Source organism: Cebus imitator, unplaced genomic scaffold (genome assembly GCF_001604975.1).
Source record: "Cebus imitator isolate Cc_AM_T3 unplaced genomic scaffold, Cebus_imitator-1.0 Scaffold181, whole genome shotgun sequence".
Classification (NCBI taxonomy): domain Eukaryota; kingdom Metazoa; phylum Chordata; class Mammalia; order Primates; family Cebidae; genus Cebus; species Cebus imitator.
Genome location: NW_016107496.1, coordinates 2,412,535 through 2,432,736, shown reverse-complemented (window position 1 = coordinate 2,432,736; position 20,202 = coordinate 2,412,535). Strand labels below are relative to the sequence as shown.

At 40.3% G+C, this 20,202-nt stretch overlaps 1 protein-coding gene and 1 pseudogene across 1 annotated transcript in view; one reads left to right on the top strand and one right to left on the bottom strand.

Annotated features, from left to right (window-relative positions):
* Positions 1-20,202, bottom strand: part of DIP2B (disco interacting protein 2 homolog B) — a 275,455-nt gene that overhangs the window by 186,211 nt on the left and 69,042 nt on the right. The window lies entirely within an intron of this gene.
* Positions 4,896-5,947, top strand: LOC108316092 (annotated as a pseudogene).

Genomic DNA, 20,202 nt, shown 5'->3' with positions numbered 1-20,202 from the left:
GTAAAAAAAAAAAAAAAAAAAAAGTCAGCCGCAGTGGCTCTTTCTTGCCTGTAATCCCAGCACTTTGGGAGGTCACTGCGGGCAGATCACCTGAGATCTGGAGTTCGAGACCACCCTGACCCACATGGAGAAACCCCATCTCTACTAAAAATGCAAAATTGGCCAGGCATGGTGGCACATGCCTGTAGTCCCAGCTACTCAGGAGGCTGAGGAAGAAGAATCGCTTGAAACCGCAAGACGGAGGATGCAGTGAGCCAAGACTGCGTTACCGCACTCCAGTCTGGGTAACAAGAGTGAAACTCTATCTCATAAAAAAAGGTTAAAAAAAATCTTGGTTTCTAGGTACTTGGCTGGAACTGATCCAGCAGACAGTTTGCTGACCCCTGACCTAGGAGATAAACAATAAAGGAGGGCCTGGTTGGGCACCTGTAATCCCAGCATTTTGGGAGGCTGAGGCAGGTAGACAGGTGGCACTTGAGCCCAGGAGTTCAAGACCAGCCTAGGCAAAATAGCAAAACCCCACCTCTATAAAAAAAATTACCCAGGCCTGCTGGGGATGGGAATTTGGGAGGTGAGGTGGGAGGATGGCTTGAGCCTGGGAAGTTGATAGCACCACTGTACTCCAGCCTGGGTGACAGAGCCAGACCCTGTCTCAAAAAAAAAAAAAAAAAAAAGCCTGTGGTGACTCCCCAGGTTTCCAGCTTAAACTAATGAACAGCCTGTGGTATCACTCAGATTGTGAAGTCTAAATAAGGGTTTCTGAGTTGTTGTGGAGTTGGCTAGAAGAGAGGTTAGTTTTAGACAGCCCAGGTAGAACTGCTAAATAGATAGCTGGATATAAATATGGAGCTCAGAACAGAGGTCTAGGTTGGAGATAGAGATCTGGTAACCATCAAGATATGTAACAGTTAAAACTGTGTCCAAGGAGAGACTGTCAAAAGAAAAGAAACTTAGCAATAATCATGCAAAACACCAGAGAGGGAGGTAAACAAAAGGAGTCTGTGAAGAAAACTAAAAATGAGACAGAGATGTAGGCATATTTTAAAACTTTAAAGGACAGCAGAAAACTAAGTTGTGGACCTTGACTTATTGCCCAGAAATACTACTCCATCACAGATGTTTCAGAAAGGCAGAGAGAACTGCCTAAGGACAAATTCCCATCATTCCAATAAAATAAACCTTGGCTGCAATATCCAAGAGGCCAATTGTTACAAGGTCTCTTCCCTAAAACAAAGGTTTGCTCATTGGCCTAGTCAGGCTACATTTCCTACCCTGGCACCAACTCATCTTCATAAAAGCCATGCATGGAAAAAGGAACCAAGTGCCAGATGGGAACCTTCATTCCTCACTTCTGAGGGCTCCTTGCATGAATCGAGGTCTACCAGTTGTAACATCTTTAGCATTTCTTTGCCACTTAGATGATTCTATCCTGGAGAGGGAAGCAACTGACTGGTAAATTTGGGAAAACCGGTCTGGTCATGCTCTTCTTCCTCACATGCATAAGCTACCTGCTGAAACTGGGTTGGGTGGAGGGTCTACATACTGCATATGCCCTCTCCAATCCAGCACCACTGTGCCCATGGGGTAGGTCTGAGTAATGATGGAATTCACTTAGCAAGCCAATTTGGCTGTAATCTTAAACTGCTTCCTTTACCATCATCTTTATCAGTAATAAAAGCAATATTATGGCCTTCATCTGCTAATACTTTGGTTTTTTGCCATTTATCCAGAACCCTTGTGGAGAAGAGAGATGCTATTTATTGGCCTTTCTAAATCCTAAAATCAGGGTTAACTAAACAACAATCTAATTTTAGATTAATCTAATTTAATCTATTGTAACCTTAATAAGATAATTCAAGTTTTTGTTTTGTTTTGTTTTTGAGATGGAGCTCTGTCACCAGGCTAGAGTGCAGTGATATGATTTTGGCTCACTGCAACCTTCGCCCCCCAGGTTCAAGCAATTCTGCTGCCTCAGCCTCCCCAGTAGCTAGAATTACAGGCATGAGCCACCACGCCCAGCTAATTCTTGTATTTTTAGCAGAGACGAGGTTTCACCATGTTGACCAGGATGGTCTCGATCTCTTGACCTCGTGATCCACCCACCTCGGCCTTCTGAAGTGCTAGGATTACAGATGTGAACCACTGCACCCAGACAAGATTTTTTTAAAGGTTACATTAGTTTCCTGTCTTACTTTTATGTGAAAGTTTCTTATGTATTTTGATGGAGAAAGTACTGGCCTTCACATTTGTTTATAAGATAAAACAAGCAAGACCAACCAACAATAAGGATACAATTGTGACTAGAGTTAATTTTGAATGTTCCATTCACTTTCAGAGTGCAAGATTTTGACAAAGATTTCTAAGAACTCTTAATATCATCAGTCAAGGAAATTATCTTAAGTATAACATATCTTGAAATGCCCTCCAAATACTTAAAAATGATTCATAAACATTTATCTCTAGTCACTTTTAAAAAGCCTAAGACAAATTATTTGAATAAATGAATTTAGTGATTTCATGCAAAGTATCTCCACAGTACCATACATTATACTGTGCCACTTTTAGTCCAAGGAAGGAAAAATACACATTCTGCAATGAGAAGAAATGTAAACAAAATTGGACTAGCCATTTTTAAAGGCTGCCTCCTGTCTGGGTTCTGTCTGTTTAAACTATGCCAATCATGGGATTCCATTAGAAAAATAAAATTGCCCTGAAACAATAACTCAAGTGATTAGTGCTACAATGGGCTTTTCTACCAATCATTGCAGACACTGTTTAGGGCTCAAGGCATATCTCCTCTACTGTTTCCAACATCTATTGTACATTAAAGATAAGGTTATAGGACTGGGTTATAATAAACACACTGAATGGGTCTGTATCTACAGAGTTGTAGGTGGCTACTGACCAGGGTAGGCCAGACAGAAACAGAATTCAGAATGGGAAGGCAGGTGGAACAAGGAGAGCAGGGTGCTCTACTAAACTGTAAGTAATTAGATCGGCGCTCTACTAAACTGTAAGCAGTTGTCTCTTTACATCCTGGAGCACCAGCACAGAGGTTTACACAGTAGGTGTTCAAGCAGTTGTTTAATGGAACCTAGTGTTATGGCTGACGAAGCCAGAATTCTGGCTTCTGAATACATGGCTGTATTTGGGGATTTTATGGTATTTACCTCTTCTGGATTATGTCCTGATAGTCTGTGGTAGATTTGGGGGGAAGCCTAAAAGGGATACTTAACCATTTAGTTCAGCTGGAATGGAAACACAAAACACCCTCTGCAGCTTTATTTATTAGAGCTCAAATGCAGAATGGCACATGCCTAATCAGTTTTTGAGTGCCAAGAGTGTTCTTTGTTTTAACAGCACACCCTAGCCAAGACGCTGACACTGGGCATATTCTCCTACTTTCAACTGTCTCCTAGAGCTGCTCAGATCTGATTTAATACTGTCCATGGCGAGTCACAGCTTGAGAGAGGCTGGATCATAATGCTCCATGAAAAGCATCTACTTAAATGTTAATTTATGGAAGGAGGCACTGAGGCACCAAAATGTTTTCTGTTATTCTAAATTCTGTCAGCACAAAGGAGAACCTGTAACCAACATTTTAAGGAAACTAATTTTATAGACCTTTCATCTTACAGAATTGATAAATTAGAGCTCTAATTTTCACTATCTGGAATATGGCAAAGGTGGAGAATGGAAGAGAGGAGATTCAGAAACGGTGCAATAAACTGGAAGGCCCTTCAACAAAACAGAGCCTGTGTTTTGTTCATTTTCTTATCCGTCAAAGCATCTAGCAGGAGCCTTTTGCCAAAGTCATTCAGTAAATGTTTGCTGAATCAAGTTGCTGCGAAAGCATTCTCAGCACACCACCAATCCAGCAAGCCACAGGTTTAGCAACCCTTAACTCTTTCCTTAGCAAAGGCTTTCAGTTCCCCTTATTGTGAAATTATTTTTCTTCTAGGAAATATATTTTCACTTCACAATACATAAATGAGAAATACCAGAATCTCCTACAAGATGTAATTTTAAAAGAAGGGAGGGAATATACTCAACAAAGGTTGAGGTATGGGTCTTAGTCTGGGGATAATATTTTTATATCAACACACAATAGACATTTTAGCTTTGAAGAGAAATGGAACACACATGAGGATAAAGTAAAACCCCCAAGTTTGTAATTTTTTAAAAGTTGTGCTTTATTTTTACAAAATGAAGACAAATATAAAAACTTTATGTTAAAAAGGAAAGAATTACCTAAGCAAAGCAATATAACTGGAGTTCTGTTGTAATAAACTCTAAAGAAAAGGTTTCTGCAATGCTGTCACACAGCTGCATCCGTAAATGTCTTTTCCTAAAGGAATAGTTAAACTAAAAGTTGATCTGGAAAGACAGATGCATTGTTTAAATAAACTTCCAGGCCTGCATGTATCTTAAAGTCACACAAATAATTAAAATGCCTAGCTTTCAAGGGTCACAGATAATTCGACTCCCATCTACCTATACCCAAAGCCATTCAAGAGGCTGCCAATAGGCCGGGTGTGGTGGCTCACGCCTGTAATCCCAGCACTCTGGGAGGCCGAAGCAGGTGGATCACCTGAGGTCAGGAGTTTGAGACCAGCCTAGCTAACATAGTGAAAACCCCCTCTCTACTAAAAATACAAAAGTTAGCTGGGTGTGGTGGTGTGTTGCCTGTAGTCCTAGCTACTCAGGAGGCTGAGGCAGAAGAATCTTTTGAACCCAGGAGGTGGAGGTTGCAGTGAGCCGAGATCACGCCACAGCACCCCAGCCTGGGTGACAAGAGTAAGACTCCATCTCAAAAAAAAAAAAAAGAGGCTGCCAATAATTATGTATTCTCTTTGAGACCTTCCCTGACACCCCATTCTTCCCCAACAACTCCCCTACGCTACCATGGCATGTTCTTTTCATACCTCCATTATCACTTGCCTCAACATACAATCACATTTTAATTTCATTATTATTACAAATTGATTCTTGATTAGACTATAAGCTCCTGTGGACAGGAACTGGGTCACAGTCATTTTGCTACATCTAGTATCTGCTAAGTAAAGTCAATAAAAGTTTTGTTGAGAAAACGAAGCCAAAATTTCTAAGAAAATGAAACTAGGCTCTTCCTCTTTCTCTAAGCAGTCTGAGGTAATCTGTGAAAATGGTTCACTATTCACTTAATCTGGAGAACCCCACAAAGTCATGCAAATCAAGAGGTTCCTATCTTCGTGTTCACTTTAAGAACACACGTGAAACTGCCCAGGCCATCAAGGGTGTGCATATATGAAAAGCCACGAAGTATCTGAAACATGTCACTTTACAGAAACAGTGTATACCATTCCGATATTACAATGGTGGAGTTGGCAGGTGTGCCCAGGCCAAGCAGTGGTGCTGGACACAAGGTCGGTGGCCCAAAAAGAGTGCTGAATTTTTGCTGCACATGCTTAAAAATGCAGAGAGTAATGCTGAACTTAACGGTTTAGATGTAGATTCTCTGGTCATTGAGCATATCCAAGTGAACAAAGCACCCAAGATGCACCTCCGGACCTACAGAGCGCATGGTCGCATTAACCCATACAGGAGCTCTCCCTGCCACATTGAAATGATCCTTACTGAAAAGGAGCAAATTGTTACTAAACCAGAAGAGGAGGTTGCCCAGAAGAAGAAGATATCCCAGAAGAAAATGAAGAAACAAAAACTTATGGCACAGGACTAAATTCAGCCTTAAATGCAACTAAAAGGAAAAAAAAAAAAATTAAACTAAAACTTTGAGAACCTTGTTTCACAAACTTAAATCTACTCACTCAAAAGAAGGCTTCAAGTAACCTGAAGTATTGTAAAAAATTATTTGTTTATCATCACACATCCATATATTTACTGCCTATATCTTGTTTTATTTTATTTTTTGAGATGGGGTTTCACTCTTGTTGCCCAGGCTAGAACACAGTGGTGTGATCTCAGCTCACTGCAACTTTTGCCTACCGGTTCAAGCGATTCTCCTGCCTCAGCCTTTCAAGTAGCTGGGAATACAGGCATGCGCCACCGTGTCTGGCTAGCTTTGTACTTTTAGTGGAGACAGGGTTTCATGTTAGTCAGGCTGGTCTTGAACTCCTGACCTCAAGTAATCCACCTACCTCGGCCTCCCAAAGTGCTAAGACTACAGGCGTGAGCCACTGCACCTGGCCCATTTACTGCCTATATCTTTATATACCAGAGTAGCTCAAGTAGAATAACATTCGAATTTAGTAGGTACTCAGGTATTTACTGATCCAATTAATATTGCTAGAACACTGTAGTTACTCAAATATACATATAGACACACATACGTATATAGAATATATATACTACACACTACAGAAAGTAAAAGAAAAATCCCCTAGAGATCTAGATATCAAGATATCAAGATTTTAAATTACACGAAAGGAAAAATCATAGAACTTCTTCATTTTAAATCAGGGCATGGAAAAATGTTCTAGAGCTGATTTTCAGAAGCGATAAAGGAATCATGACGCAGCAAAACCCAGTCAAACAAGTGAATGTCTCATAAACAAATCAGAGAACTTCATTCACTGAAGAGACAGGTTTCTACAACCACACCGCAGAAGATCTGAGTTTAACAACTTGCAACAGATGTCAACATAGAAGTTCAGTTGTTACTTCTTAGAAGTTAGATGGCTTTTAAACTTACTAGTTTTTCAATAAATATAAAAATGTGTAAAACTAAAATATTTTAAAAGACCAATATGTATCTGATCTCTATATATCTCTTAAAATAGTAACTATAAAAGTGCAAAAGGAAAATCTTTAAAGAGCTCAATATTTACCTGATATTTATATAATAACTCTTAAAATAATCATTATAGTTTATTTAAAGGTGGAGTATAGTTTAGTAAAACACAGCTGAATCTCAAGTCACAGGTGGTAAAAGGTAAAACTGAGAAGTCAAATGAAAACAGTCTGGTGGCCATCAGTAAGGCTAAACAGTCTCTAACTGCACCTGGGAAGGAGTTAAGGGTGCCAGCCATTCCTTAGAGCCTCCCCACCAACTCACTGGAAATAAACATGACAAGGTAGCAGGCCAAAGGAAGGAGCCCAACAAACAATTCAGGATGGTTGAATTAACAAGCACATTCCCTTCCACCTGCAAATGTTTGGTAGGCTAAAAAGAATATTACCAGCCACATAACATGCCCTTGGGTTTTCAGTAACAAAAAGTCATTGAATATGTCACAGTGAAACAACCTAATATGTTTGGTCTAGAGAAAGGTGCATGCTCTCAAATCTCCCCACAAGATTGAACACATTGATGGATAACAGCTCAGTGCTCTCCCCAGACTGAGAGGCAATTCCATGGAAAACACATACTGAGGACCAGATAGTTCTCTTCTTCCACAAGTCCATGCCATTAATTAGTTTCTCCATTATTTGACACTTTATCTGCCCTGAAATTAACAAATTATACAAAATATGAAAACAAATTCCTGATACATTAAAAAGAGCTGTGGTGGAAAAAAAAGACAAAACAAATTCCACTGGAAAAGCAGAGACTGTGATTAGGAAAAAAGAATTCACCAGGCAAATCAGGAACCATTTCAAATTAGTTGAAAGGGGAGGGAAGCACGACTAGGGAAGAGAATTCCTATGGACAAAAAAAAAAAAAACAACTGACCAATAAAGCACTTCAAAGCAAAGCTTATCAGTACTTTATTCTAATTTGGAAGAGGCAGGAAATGTCCTCTGACATCATTTATACAAAACTTGATTCCTGCAACTTTTGTGGAATAATTTACCAAAATTTTATGGTTTTAAAAAACGATACAAAGACTTCTAGTGTGAGCCAAGGAGTAAGCCTCCCTCCTTCCCAGATTACAACTAAACACTTTCAACTAAATAAGTCACTTGCTGAAGATTAAGAAGAGTAAATAAATAACAGGCAAATAGAAGAGGGAAGTCAAAACTGAAAGCTTACAGTTCCAGTGAGTTTCCTTTTTGTTGTTGTTGTGTTTTTTTTTTTTTTACTCCTTCACCTCTTGGCTTTGACCCAACAATGGCCTGGTCCTGGTGGCCCAATTTACAAAACAGCACAGGGAACACATACACACACTAAAAACGCTGAGAGAAACTCCTGCCATATCCTGCTCAGAGGACTGAAAGAGCCAGGTAAGCCAAAAGGTACAGGTTAAATACTCTTTTTTCCTTCTTTTTTTTACCTTTGTCTTCCTCTGCTGGCCCCATCTTGAGGTCTCAACTAGTCACAGGACTATGCTGGGAAAAGGAGCCCCTAGAAGCCCAAGAATGAGGAAATATACCAAACACAAGAAAGCTGGAAAAGGGGATCCCCAATTCTACATAACGAACAAACACGCATCTCAGACTGACTTCCAAGCTTGCATACATACAACCATTCCAAAGAAGGACAGCAAAAGCTTTGAGACCTGAGCTATAAGACAAGTCCCAAGTCCCAGACCTGATCAGTGCTTAGGCAGGGTAAGTTGAACAGCACGGCAAACACAGAACTGAACTGACATTGAAATCTACAGAAGCTGAGAACAAACTTGAGATCTGAACTTTACCAAGTTGACTACCTGCTTAAAAAAACAAACTCAGGCCAGGTGTAATCCCAGCACTTTTGGAGGCTGAGGTGAACAGATGACAAAGTTAAGAGATTGAGACCATCCTGGCCAACATGGTGAAACCCCGTCTCTACTAAAAATACAAAAATTAGCCGGGCATGGTGGCATGCGCCTGTAGTCCCAGCTACTCGGGAGGCTGAGGGAGGAGAATCGCTTGAACCCAGGGGACGGAGGTTGCAGTGAGGTGAGAATGCACCATTGCACTCCAGGCTAGGCAACACAGCATGTTTCAAAAAAAAAAAAAAAACAACATTCTCCAGAGGATTGTAACAGGACCCAAAGTCCCATAACATAATATTCAATATGAACCAGACATAATCCAAAATTACTCAACATACAAAGAACCAAGAAAATATGACCAATTCTTGGGAGAAAGACAAACAAAAGATCAATAGATACCAAAACTGAAATTAAACAGATAATAGAATTATCAAAGAATTTGGCACGGTAGCTCACACCTGTTTGGGAGGCCGAGACAGCAGATTACCTGAGGTCAGGAGTTTGAGACCAGCCTGACCAACATGGAGAAACCCTGTCTCTACTAAAACTATAGCAGTTAGCTAAGCATGGTGGCAGACGCCTGTAATCCCAGCCACTCAGGAAGCTGAGGCAGGAGAATTGCTTGAACCCAAGAGGTGAAAGTTGCAGGGAGCTGAGATGGTGCCACCGCACTCCAGCCTGGGCAACAGAGCAAGACTCTGTTTCAAAAAAAAAAAAAGTGGTTATTACAGCCATGCTCCATGAAGTAAATATAAATGCTCTGAAAGATAGATGTTTTCAGCAGAGAAATAGAAACTATGAAAAAGGCATAAACGAATGATGGCACAGTTCTGTAGTTTGTGGTAGTAGTTACATGAAGCTACATATGTGCTAAAATAGAAAACTATAAATACACACGTGCAGGTATAAATGAAAAAATCTCAATAAAATCTGTGGAATGCACCAATGTCAATTTCTTTGTATTAATAATGTATTATAGTTATGCAAGATGTTAACATTGGGAGAGGTTGGGAAAAGGGTTCATGGGATCTTTCTATACATATCTTTGCAACTTCCTATAAATTTGTAATTATTTCAAAATAAAAAGTGTTTTAAAAAGAACCAAATGGGAATTCTACAACAGAAAAATACGTCAAAAAGATCACAATACAAGCTAAATAGAGTAATTGTGATAATGGCAAAAAAGAAAAAAGGTCAGTGAACATACAGATCAATATGATTCAATCTCAAGAACAGAAAAAGAAATCAAAAAAACTTAACAGACCTGTGAAACAGTATCAAAAGGCCTAACATTCATGTCACTGGAACCACAGAAGGAAAGAAAGGAAATTATCGGTGTAGAAAGAGTAACTGAAAAAAATAATGGCTGCAAACTTCCCAAACGTATTGGAAAACATAAATTCACAGATTGAAGAAGGATCTCAAATAAGATAAACCTAAAGAAAGCTACCACCCTGACACATCATAATCAATCTGTTGAAAACTAAAAATTATGTGAAAAAAATCTTAAAAGCAGCCACAAAAAAAGATACATTACACGTAATGAAACAAGAATTAAAATAAATGGGCTTTCTTCTCGAAATCACAGAAGCCAAAAGGCAGTGTAACAATATTTTTTAAACGCCAAGACAAAAGTACAGTCGGCTGGACATGGTGGCTCAAGCCTGTAATCTTAGCAGTTTGGGAGGCCAAGGCAGGTGGACTGCTTGACCTCAGGAGTTTGAGACCAGCCTGAGCAACATGGCAAAATCCCAACTCTACCAAAAAATAAAAATAAAAATAAAAAATTAGCTGGGCATGGTGGCATGCACCTGTAGTCTCAGCTACTTGGGAAGCTGAGGTGGGAGGATCACTTGAGTCCAGGAGGCTGAAGCTGCAATGAGCCATAATCATCCCACTGCACTCCAGTCTGGGTGACAGAGTGAGACCCTGTCTCAGAAAAAAGAAAAGAGAAAGTATTGTCAATCCAGAATTCTAAATTGAGTGAAGATTTTTCTGTAAACCTAAAATTTTTCTAAAATAAAAATTTCATTGTTTAAAAAAAGAGATGAAAAGAATAAATTTTTTGAAACAGATAAAATGCCCAAAAAGGTACATACACAAAAACTGTGAACTTAGATTAGGCAGTAACAGGACTACAAAAGAGTAAATCAATTTTGAAAATGACTTTGATTTTTTCCATTCAAATTTTAGAATGTTTGCCAAATTCCCTGAGAAAAAAGATGAAATTTAACTGGGACTACATTGACTTTTTAGGCTAATTTGAGGGTGAAATAACACCTTTTAATCGATGTACCCTACTAGATGTGAAGACACAGCACAAGGCAGAGTAATAAGAACAGTTGGCACTGATGTAAGAAACAATAACTACCGTTATTTATATCCAATAAAACAGACCAGAGCTCTTACAGAGACTGACATGGAAATATGGATCATGATATATGAGTAGTGGCACCAGCTGGGCACAGTGGCGCATGCCTGTAATCCCAGCACTTTGGGAGGCTGAGGCAGGCAGATCGCTTGAGCCCAGGAGTTCAGGACATGCCTGATCAACATGACGAGATCTCATCTCCACAAAAAATAAAAATAAAAAAGTTAGCCAGGTGTGGTGGTACATGCCTTTGGTCCCAGCTACTCACGAGGCTGAGGTGGGAGAATCACTTGAGTCCAGGAGGTCAAGGGTATAGTGAGCTGTGACTATGACTGTACCACTGCACTTCAGCCTAGGCAAAAGAATAAGTTCTGTCTCCAAAAAAAATAGTGGCACTACAAACTCGTTCACGTGGTTAGGAAAATAGCCTTAATACATGGAGAAAAATAAAACTAGATTACTATTCTATGTCATATATAATGATGGACTCAGGTGGATTAAAGACGGAGGCCAGGCATGGTGGCTCACACCTGTAATCCCAGCACTCTGGGAGGCTGAGGTGGGCGGATCACCTGAGGTCAGAAGTTCGAGGCCAGCCTGACAAACATGGAGAAATCCCATCTCTACTAAAAAAAAATAAAAAATTAGCCAGGCATGGTGGCGCATGCATGTAATCCCAAGCTACTCACACGGCCGAGGCAGGAGAATCACTTGAACCTGGGAGGTGGAAGTTGCAGTGAGTGGAGACCTCGCCATTGCACTCCACCCTGGGCAACAGAGCGAGACTCTATCTCTAAAATATCTTCATTTTTTTCTAGAAGACCATAAAGTAAAAGATTATGGACTTACTATATCAAAGTTAGGTCCTACTCAGCAAAAGGTACCAATGACAAAATTAATATACCATGACAGATGAGGAAAAGGCAAATACCAGGCTAATATTCTCAATTCTATAAAACACTTCTGTAAATCAAACAGGAAAAGACAGAAACTCTAATTAAAGAAATGGGCCAGGGATATGAACAGGTAATCCACAGCAGGGGCATTCTATATGGTCTTAAGGGTATATAAAGAGGTACTGCCACTCGGTAATTGGAGAATTCAAGTTAAAACAACATTAAGATACCACTTTACCCTATCAGATAGACAACAATTAGAAAGGTGGATAAACAGCTTTCTGTTTCATATTTCTGAAGAAATAGGAAACGTTGCACAATCTGAAAAGGAGTCCAAATTTGTCAGTACTTAATCAAATTAAGTACAGCAATCTACTCTTATGCATACATCAAAAGAAATTCTCCCACCATAAGAGAACAAGCACAAGGATGTTCATCCCATTGTCTGTAACAGTGGGACGTTGAAAATAATCTGGTGTCCATCACCGAGAGAGCAGATCATTTAAGGAAAGGCACATGGTGGTCAGAAACAAAGAACTAGGTAAACACAGCAATGCAGTCCTTAAATAGCACCAAGAGAGTTCAGTACCATTTAGGTAAGTTTAACAACACACAAACACACACACACACACACACACACACACACACACACACAGCACTACATATTTACAAAACTACATACAAATATAAGGATACTTATCAAATACATTAGAACAGCTTAACTATGGGGAAAAGGGAACAGAATTGGAAAGTGGAGGTAAAAAAGAAATTAATTAACCTTAAGAGCTAAAAGAGAGGACTTACACAGACCAATGCTGATGCTATGTTGTGAAATGCGATGTCATTCACTCAATCCTCACCACCTGAGGACTAAAAAAATAAATTTAGCACCTATCTTATTAAAATTTCAAGAAGGAAGGATCAAAGAAGTTAAGGTGCACAGAATGAGCTTTTTAAAAAAAACTAGGCTGGGCAAGGTGGCTCATGCCCATAAATCCAACACTTTGGGAGGGCAAGGTGTGAGGACTACTTGAGCCTGGGAGTTTGAGACCAGCCTGTACAGCATAGTGAAACCTCCATTGCCACCAAAAGTTTAAAAATTAGCCAGGTATGGTGGCTCACACCTGTAGTTCCAGCTACTTGGGAGGCTGAGGCATAAGGAGAGGATCATTCAGCCCAGGAGCTGGAGGCTGGAGTGAGCTATAACCACACTGCTTCACTCAGCCTGGGCAACAGGGCAAGACACTATCTTAAAAAAAAAAAAAAAAAAAAAAGCAAGGCACAGTGGCTCACACCTGTAATCCCAGCATTTTGGGATGCCAAGGTGGGTGGATTGCTTCAGTCCATGAGTTCAAGAACAGCTGGGCAACATGGCAAAATCCTGTCTCTACAAAAAGTACAAAAATTAGCCAGGAGTGGTGGCATGCCCGTATAGATCCAGCCACTCAGGAGGCTGAGGCACAAGAATCACCTGAGCCCAGGAGGGGCAGGTTGCAGTGAGCCAAGATCACCTCACTGCACTCCAGCCTGGGCAACAGAGAGAGACCCTGTCTCAGAAGAAAAGAAAGAAAATAAACAAAGTGGAAGAAAATACATCTCAATAAAACATAAGCATCCACTGGGAGTAGACAACAAGCAGCACCCAAATGACTCAAATGAAAACTGATGAACAGGTTTTCTGTTGGTTCCAAGAGTAAGTCAAGCTGTGGTTAATAATAATGAAACTTAGTAATTGTTCTACAGCTAATTTTATTAGAGTATTATAGGTTTTTTGCAGCAGTTAAGCCAACTGAGATCCTGGTTTTACAAGGTAGCTAAAATATATTTAGGGATCTGTAAGAGTTAAAATTATTCCTTTGACACTGACACAGTTAAGTTACTTGGCTTACATTATAGTATATATTACAATCAATCAGTCACACACACACACACACACACATACACACACACACACACACACCCCCCAGAGCTACAAAGTCATAATGTACTGTATTTAGATGACAATTTGGTCTGACCATAAAAAAAAGCCTGAGAATTGTGTGTGTGTTTTTTTGTTTTGTTTTGTTTTGTTCTGAGTCAAGGTCTTACTCTGTCATCCAGTCTGGAGTGCAGTGGCACGATCTTGGCTTACTGCAGCCTCAACAACCTCCCCAAGCTCAGATGATCCTCCCATCTCAGCCTCCCAAATAGCTGAGACCACAGGAACACATCACCATGCCTCACTTTTTTGTAGAGAGAGGTTCTGCATGTTGCCCAGGCTGGTCTCCAACTCCTGGCTTAATCCACTGGCCCCACCTCCCAAAGTGCTAGGATTGCAGGCATGAGCCACTATGCCCAGCCAGAATATTTTTTTTAAGAAAATTAACTCTATAACTTTTGAATATATAAATGACATTGGTGAAATAAGAGGAAAGCTCTGTTCTATTTTTTTTTTTTTTTTTGAGACGGAGTTTCGCTCTTGTTACCCAGGCTGGAGTGCAATGGCGCGATCTCGGCTCACCGCAACCGCCGCCTCCTGGGTTCAGGCAATTCTCCTGCCTCAGCCTCCTGAGTAGCTGGGATTACAGGCACGCGCCACCATGCCCAGCTGATTTTTTGTATTTTTAGTAGAGATGGGGTTTCACCATGTTGACCAGGATGGTCTCGATCTCTTGACCTAGTGATCCACCTGCCTCGGCCTCCCAAAGTGTGTTCTATGCTTTTAAGCATTTGTTCCAACTCTATATACAGAAGAGACCTAAATAACTTACCTTCTTATTCTTATTACCCTACACACTCCCTTACTATGATTTATAACATTCTGTATTCTAGAATCAGGTAATACCATCATCTAAGACTCTAGGAAATCTGGAAGAACAGCTTGTGACCGTTTCTCTACTGCCCCTCTCCCACACCTCTTTGTATTCTAAAGCCTGCTCCTGGCAGTCAAGGTCAGGGAGATAACTAAAACAATTCACATGTCACTATAGAAACTGATTTCAAATATCTGAATTATGGTACCTTATTTATTCTCTTTAAATTCAATTGACAGGCACTTATAAGCCTGGCAATACAGAGATAAAAAACATGATCTCCTACTACTAGAATAAGAACCCTTCAGGCCGGGCACGGTGGCTCATACCTGTAATCCCAGCACTTTGAGAGGCCAAGACGGGCGAATCATGAGGTCAGGAGTTTGAGACCAGCCTGGCCAACATGGTAAAACCCCGTCTCTACTAAAAATACAAAGATTAGCCAAGAGTGGTGGTGTGCGTCTGTTGTCCCAGCTACTCAGGAGGCTGAGGCAGAAGAATCACTTGAACCTGGGAGGCGAGGTTGCAGGGACCCATGATTGTACCACTGCACTCCAGCCTGGGTGACAGAGTCAGACTCCATCTCAATTTAAAAAAAAAAAAAAAGAGTAAGAACGCTTCAAAGAGAAGCAAACCAATATTTACAAAAGAGATTGAAAAGTATTATGTTAGAGCCAATTAATTTCTCCATTTAAATGGCAGAACAGGAAGAGCACAGTGGCTCACGCCTGTAATCCCAGCACTTTGTAATCCCAACATAGTGAAACCCCATCTCTACTAAAAACACAAAAATTAGCCAAACATGGTTGTACATGCCTGTATTCCCAGCTACTCAGGAGGCTGAGGAACAAGAATCACCTGAACCCAGAAGGCAGAGGTTCCAGTGAGCAGAGATGGCACCACTGCACTCTAGCCTAGGCAACAGAGCAACTCTATCTCAATCAATGAATCAATCAATCAGTCAATGAGGATACAAATTTATATAAGCAAAAAATAATTACAGCCTCTTCAAGAGTATCATTTCCATAAATTAAGGTATTTTCTTATCTGAGATGCAATGTTTATAGATGTGCTACTTTAACTTACAGTAGTACTCTGAATAGTTTCACAGAAGCCCTGAGACAGACTTGTAGTTCTCACTTAAAAAAAAAAAAATTAACTATGTGAAAGCAAACACCTAAGAATAAAGGTCTGCATTCAGAAGCATTAGAAATCATTTACAAAAGATTCTTGTACCTTTTAATAACTCTGGAAATGTTATGACAACTATAGAATATATAGTATATAAATAGACTCAGCTTGAAGAACCTGGAAATGTCTCCCATTCTAAATGGTGGCCTCTAGCACAGTTAATGAAGGATGATCCACAGAAATAAAACCTCAAATATTCACCCTTGGCCGAGTGGAGGAAGGGAAAGAATAGGGGAGTATCTAGCTTTCCTTAAACAATCAATGTTGAGTAAACAGAGAGGAAAAGGTTTATGATTCAAATATAATTTACTGCCAATCTAATGTGCATGGGTTAGAGGAATGTACTCTTATATAGGCTGTATTAAAGTTTTGTTCTATGGAATAAATTTAAGAAATATTAAGTCATAAAAATGTTAAAGTAGTTTACTTGCCAGATACTTGCCTAAGCCTTTAACATGCTACTAAGATGACTATCAAAGAAATTAAACCATTAAATTTTATAAATGAAATATCTCAGAGATTAGTGATCATCAGAATATAATTCAAGAAAGATCATTCTCTGTGATCATCAGAATATAATTGGAGAAAGATCTTTTTTTTTTTCTTTTTTTTTTGAGACAGGGTCTCACTCTGTTGCCCAGGCTGGAGTGCAGTGGTGGAAACTCAGCTTACTGCAACCTCCACCTTCAAGGTTCAAGCAATTCTCATGCCTCGGCCTCCCAAGTAACTGGGATTATAGGCATGTGCCACCACGCCTGGCTAATTTTTGTATTTTTTTACATTTATTTATTTTTTTATTTTATTTTTAGACGGAGTTTCACTCTTGTTGCCCAGGCTAGAGTGATCTTGGCTCACTGCAACCTCCGTGTCCTGGGTTCAAGGGATTCTACTGCCTCCACCTCCCAAGTAGCTGAGATTACAGGTACATGCCACCACACCTGGATACATTGGTATTTTTAGTAGACATGGGGTTTCACCATGTCAGCCAGGCTGGTCTCGAACTCCTGGCCTCAAGTGATAAACCCACTTCAGCCTCCCAAAGTGCTGTGATGACAGGCATGAGCCACCACACTTGGCTGAGATCATTCTCAATTATAAACTCTGTGAGGGTAGGAAACAATATATTTGTTAAAAATCTTTATACAGCTTATATTTGTATACAGGCACACAAAGAACAATGGTTGTATTAAACGTGGTGTGCTACATTTCACCCCTTCTACAAGGGCAAAGACTACATTTTAAATATCTTTGTATACCATCCCCACTCCCAAGGCCAAAACATCAAAGATATTTTGTAAGTGCTAAAGACCTATGGTACTAGAAAGCGTAAGCGTGCGTGTGTGTGTGTGTGTGTGTGTGTGTGTGTGAGATATTTTTTGTTGTTTTGTTTTTGAGACAGGGTCTCATTCTGTCACTGAGGCTAGAGTGCAGTGGAGCTATCATAGCTTACTACAGCCTCAACTTCCTGGGCTCAAGTGATCCTCCCACCTCGGCCTCCCAAGCAGCTGAAACTACATCACCACACTACAGGGACGCACCACCACACCCAGCTAATTTTTTGTAGAGAATAAATCTTGCTATGTTGCCCCAGCTGGTCTTAAACTCCTAGGCTCAAGCAATCCTCCCACCTTAGCCTCCCAAACTGTTGCGATTACAAGCATGAGACACTATGCCCAGCCTAATAATATACATATATATATATATATATATATATATATATATAATATTTTTTAAAGGACTAATTGTTGGTTAAACTGTTGAGATAACATTGGTATAACACCTAAGAAAATATCTGCCCTCAAATCTTTTAAACATCATTATTTTGTTATGCCAGCCTGATCAACAACAAAAAAAAAGACAAAAATCATTACACCATATTCCCCTGCTCTATGAAGATTAACTACTAAATTACAGAAGAAGAAAGAAAAGGAAAAATAAAATGTTACCCAAAGGCCTTAATGATGTACTCAGTGGAGAAGAGTTAAGAAGTCTGCCCCTTGGCAAAGTAAGGGGGTGATCACCTCATCACCCATGTTGTCAGTTTACAACTAAATCCACCTTGATACATGCTACTGGGTATGGAAATAATTATATACAAATTGGAAGAGCTTGATGGTATGCTCTCCTTGCCCTCAACTGTACCTGGTGTCCACCATTCTAGAGACTATTTTGCCCTTCCAGAATCTCCAGTCTTCTTCTAAGGTAAGGAAAGGACATTCTCTTGGCTTCACAGAAAGAGGGAGAATCTGGAGTCTTTTCTTAAGCTTTCAATGAATCCCTCTCTTTGCAACCTACTTTTGCCCCCATTTCCAGAGGGAACTGATGCACCCACTCCTGAGCCTTTTGGGTTTTCAAAGTGTAAACTGCCTTGCTCCCCCACTGCCACTAAGTCAGTGATCATTCATCTACCTGCTTTCCAGTTTCCAAAATTGTGTTGCTGTCCTCTATTCAGCAACTCTGTTTTGTTCTTCTGAATTAATGCCTTTCTTTGTCTGTCATTTAATGAGGTATGAGAAAAAACAGAGGCTATTAGAGATATTCATTCCACTGTCTCTGAATGACAGCTCCCTCAATTGTTCTTCATTTCCACTCTTTGCTCCTTGAGATGTTGGTGGAATACAAGTTCAGAAATACAGTGCTACCACAGGTGTGACTTCAAGCAAACTAAGTCACTTCTCAGCACCTCCATTTCCTCATCTATAAAAAGTGTTACAACAGAGGTTCCTAAGGTTCCCTTCAGTTCTAGGAATATATGATTCTCAATTATTACCCCTGGCAGGAGCAAAGAAACTTAAATCACCCAGACATCTTCAACCAGCACTGCTGCATCTAGACCTATGTTGTTTTTCCTATTACTTGTGCTATCCCTAAGGGTAAAGGAAACTGATCAAAACAATGAAATATCTAAAAATTTCTTAACTAGACTGATTCATATAATAAAACTCCATATTCTTAAAATTTGTTAATTTTTTTTCTTTTTTGGTAGAAACGGGGTCTCACTATGTTGCCCAGGCTGGTCTCAAATTCCTGGGCCCAAGTGATCCTCCTACCTTGGCCTCTCCAAGTGCTGGGATTACAGGCTTAAGCCACTGCACTCAGCAGAAATTTGTGATAATTTATACTGCATTGTGTTGACATTCACTTTTTACTATCTCTATCACTAACATTTATGTGTTGACATTCACTTTTTACTATCTCTATCGCTAACATTTATGTATCTATTTTCCTTGCTCTGTTTTTTGTTTTTGTTTCTTATACAGATGGGGTCTCTCTGTTACCTAAACTGATCTCAAACTCCTGGGCTGAGGAGTAATCTCACCTCAGCCTCTCAATGTGCTGAGATTACAGGCAGTAGCCACCATGCCTGGCATTTTTCCTTGTTCTGGGGGAAATGATTAAACAATCAGTAGTGCCAATCATGTGGCAGACAGGCAAGCTCAACCTGATAGAAAGAACAAGAACTGTAGAATCCATTTACTAAGCTACCAATAAACTTATATAACCAAAATTCCTCTAGGTCTAAGTGGTTCAAGCATACAAATGTAGTCACAATAACAGTAATAAATTTTTGCTGGCTTTTGCCTGCCATGGGCTCCAGCGGATGCCTCAGAAAATATCCCCTCCCACCCAGCAGCCCATTAGCCACAGTTCAGTGGGTGGCAGCCACCATCACCCACTCCTTGCAGATGTCATCTGCCTAGGAAGGCCCTGCCAATGTTGTGAGAACATTAGTGTGTAAACTAAGAATGCACAGCTGATGCTTTTTATCTGCCAAGCTAAGAAGACAGGGAGGAGATGGTGCCCACCCCAAAGTGGAAAGATCATCCAAGTCACAGTAGATGCTGCTGACATCTACTCACTCCTGCTGGTGTCCATGCATCAACACACAGGAAAGCAGCTCCCAGACCCCAGCCAGGTGGGTAGGGGACACAAACTACAAATCATTTCAGAGTTTCCCACTTTCATTCACCCTCTCCCATTTGCTTCTTCAAGTTCTATAAAGTAGGAAGAGCTTATTATCTCCATTTTATAAAGAATCAAGGCTAGGTGATTCAGAAAGTCTCACAATACAGACCTGGTGGCTCAAGCCTGTAATCCCAGCACTTTGGGAACCAGAGGCAGGCAGATCACTTGAGGTCAGGAGTTCAAGATCAGCCTTGCCAACATGGTGAAATCCTGTCTCTACTAAAAATACAAAAATTAGCTGGGCATGGTGGCGCATGCCTGTTATCCCAGCTACTCAGGAGGCTGAGGCAGGAGAATTGCCTGAACCCAGGAGGCGGAGGTTGCGGTGAGCCGAGATCGCGCCATTGCAC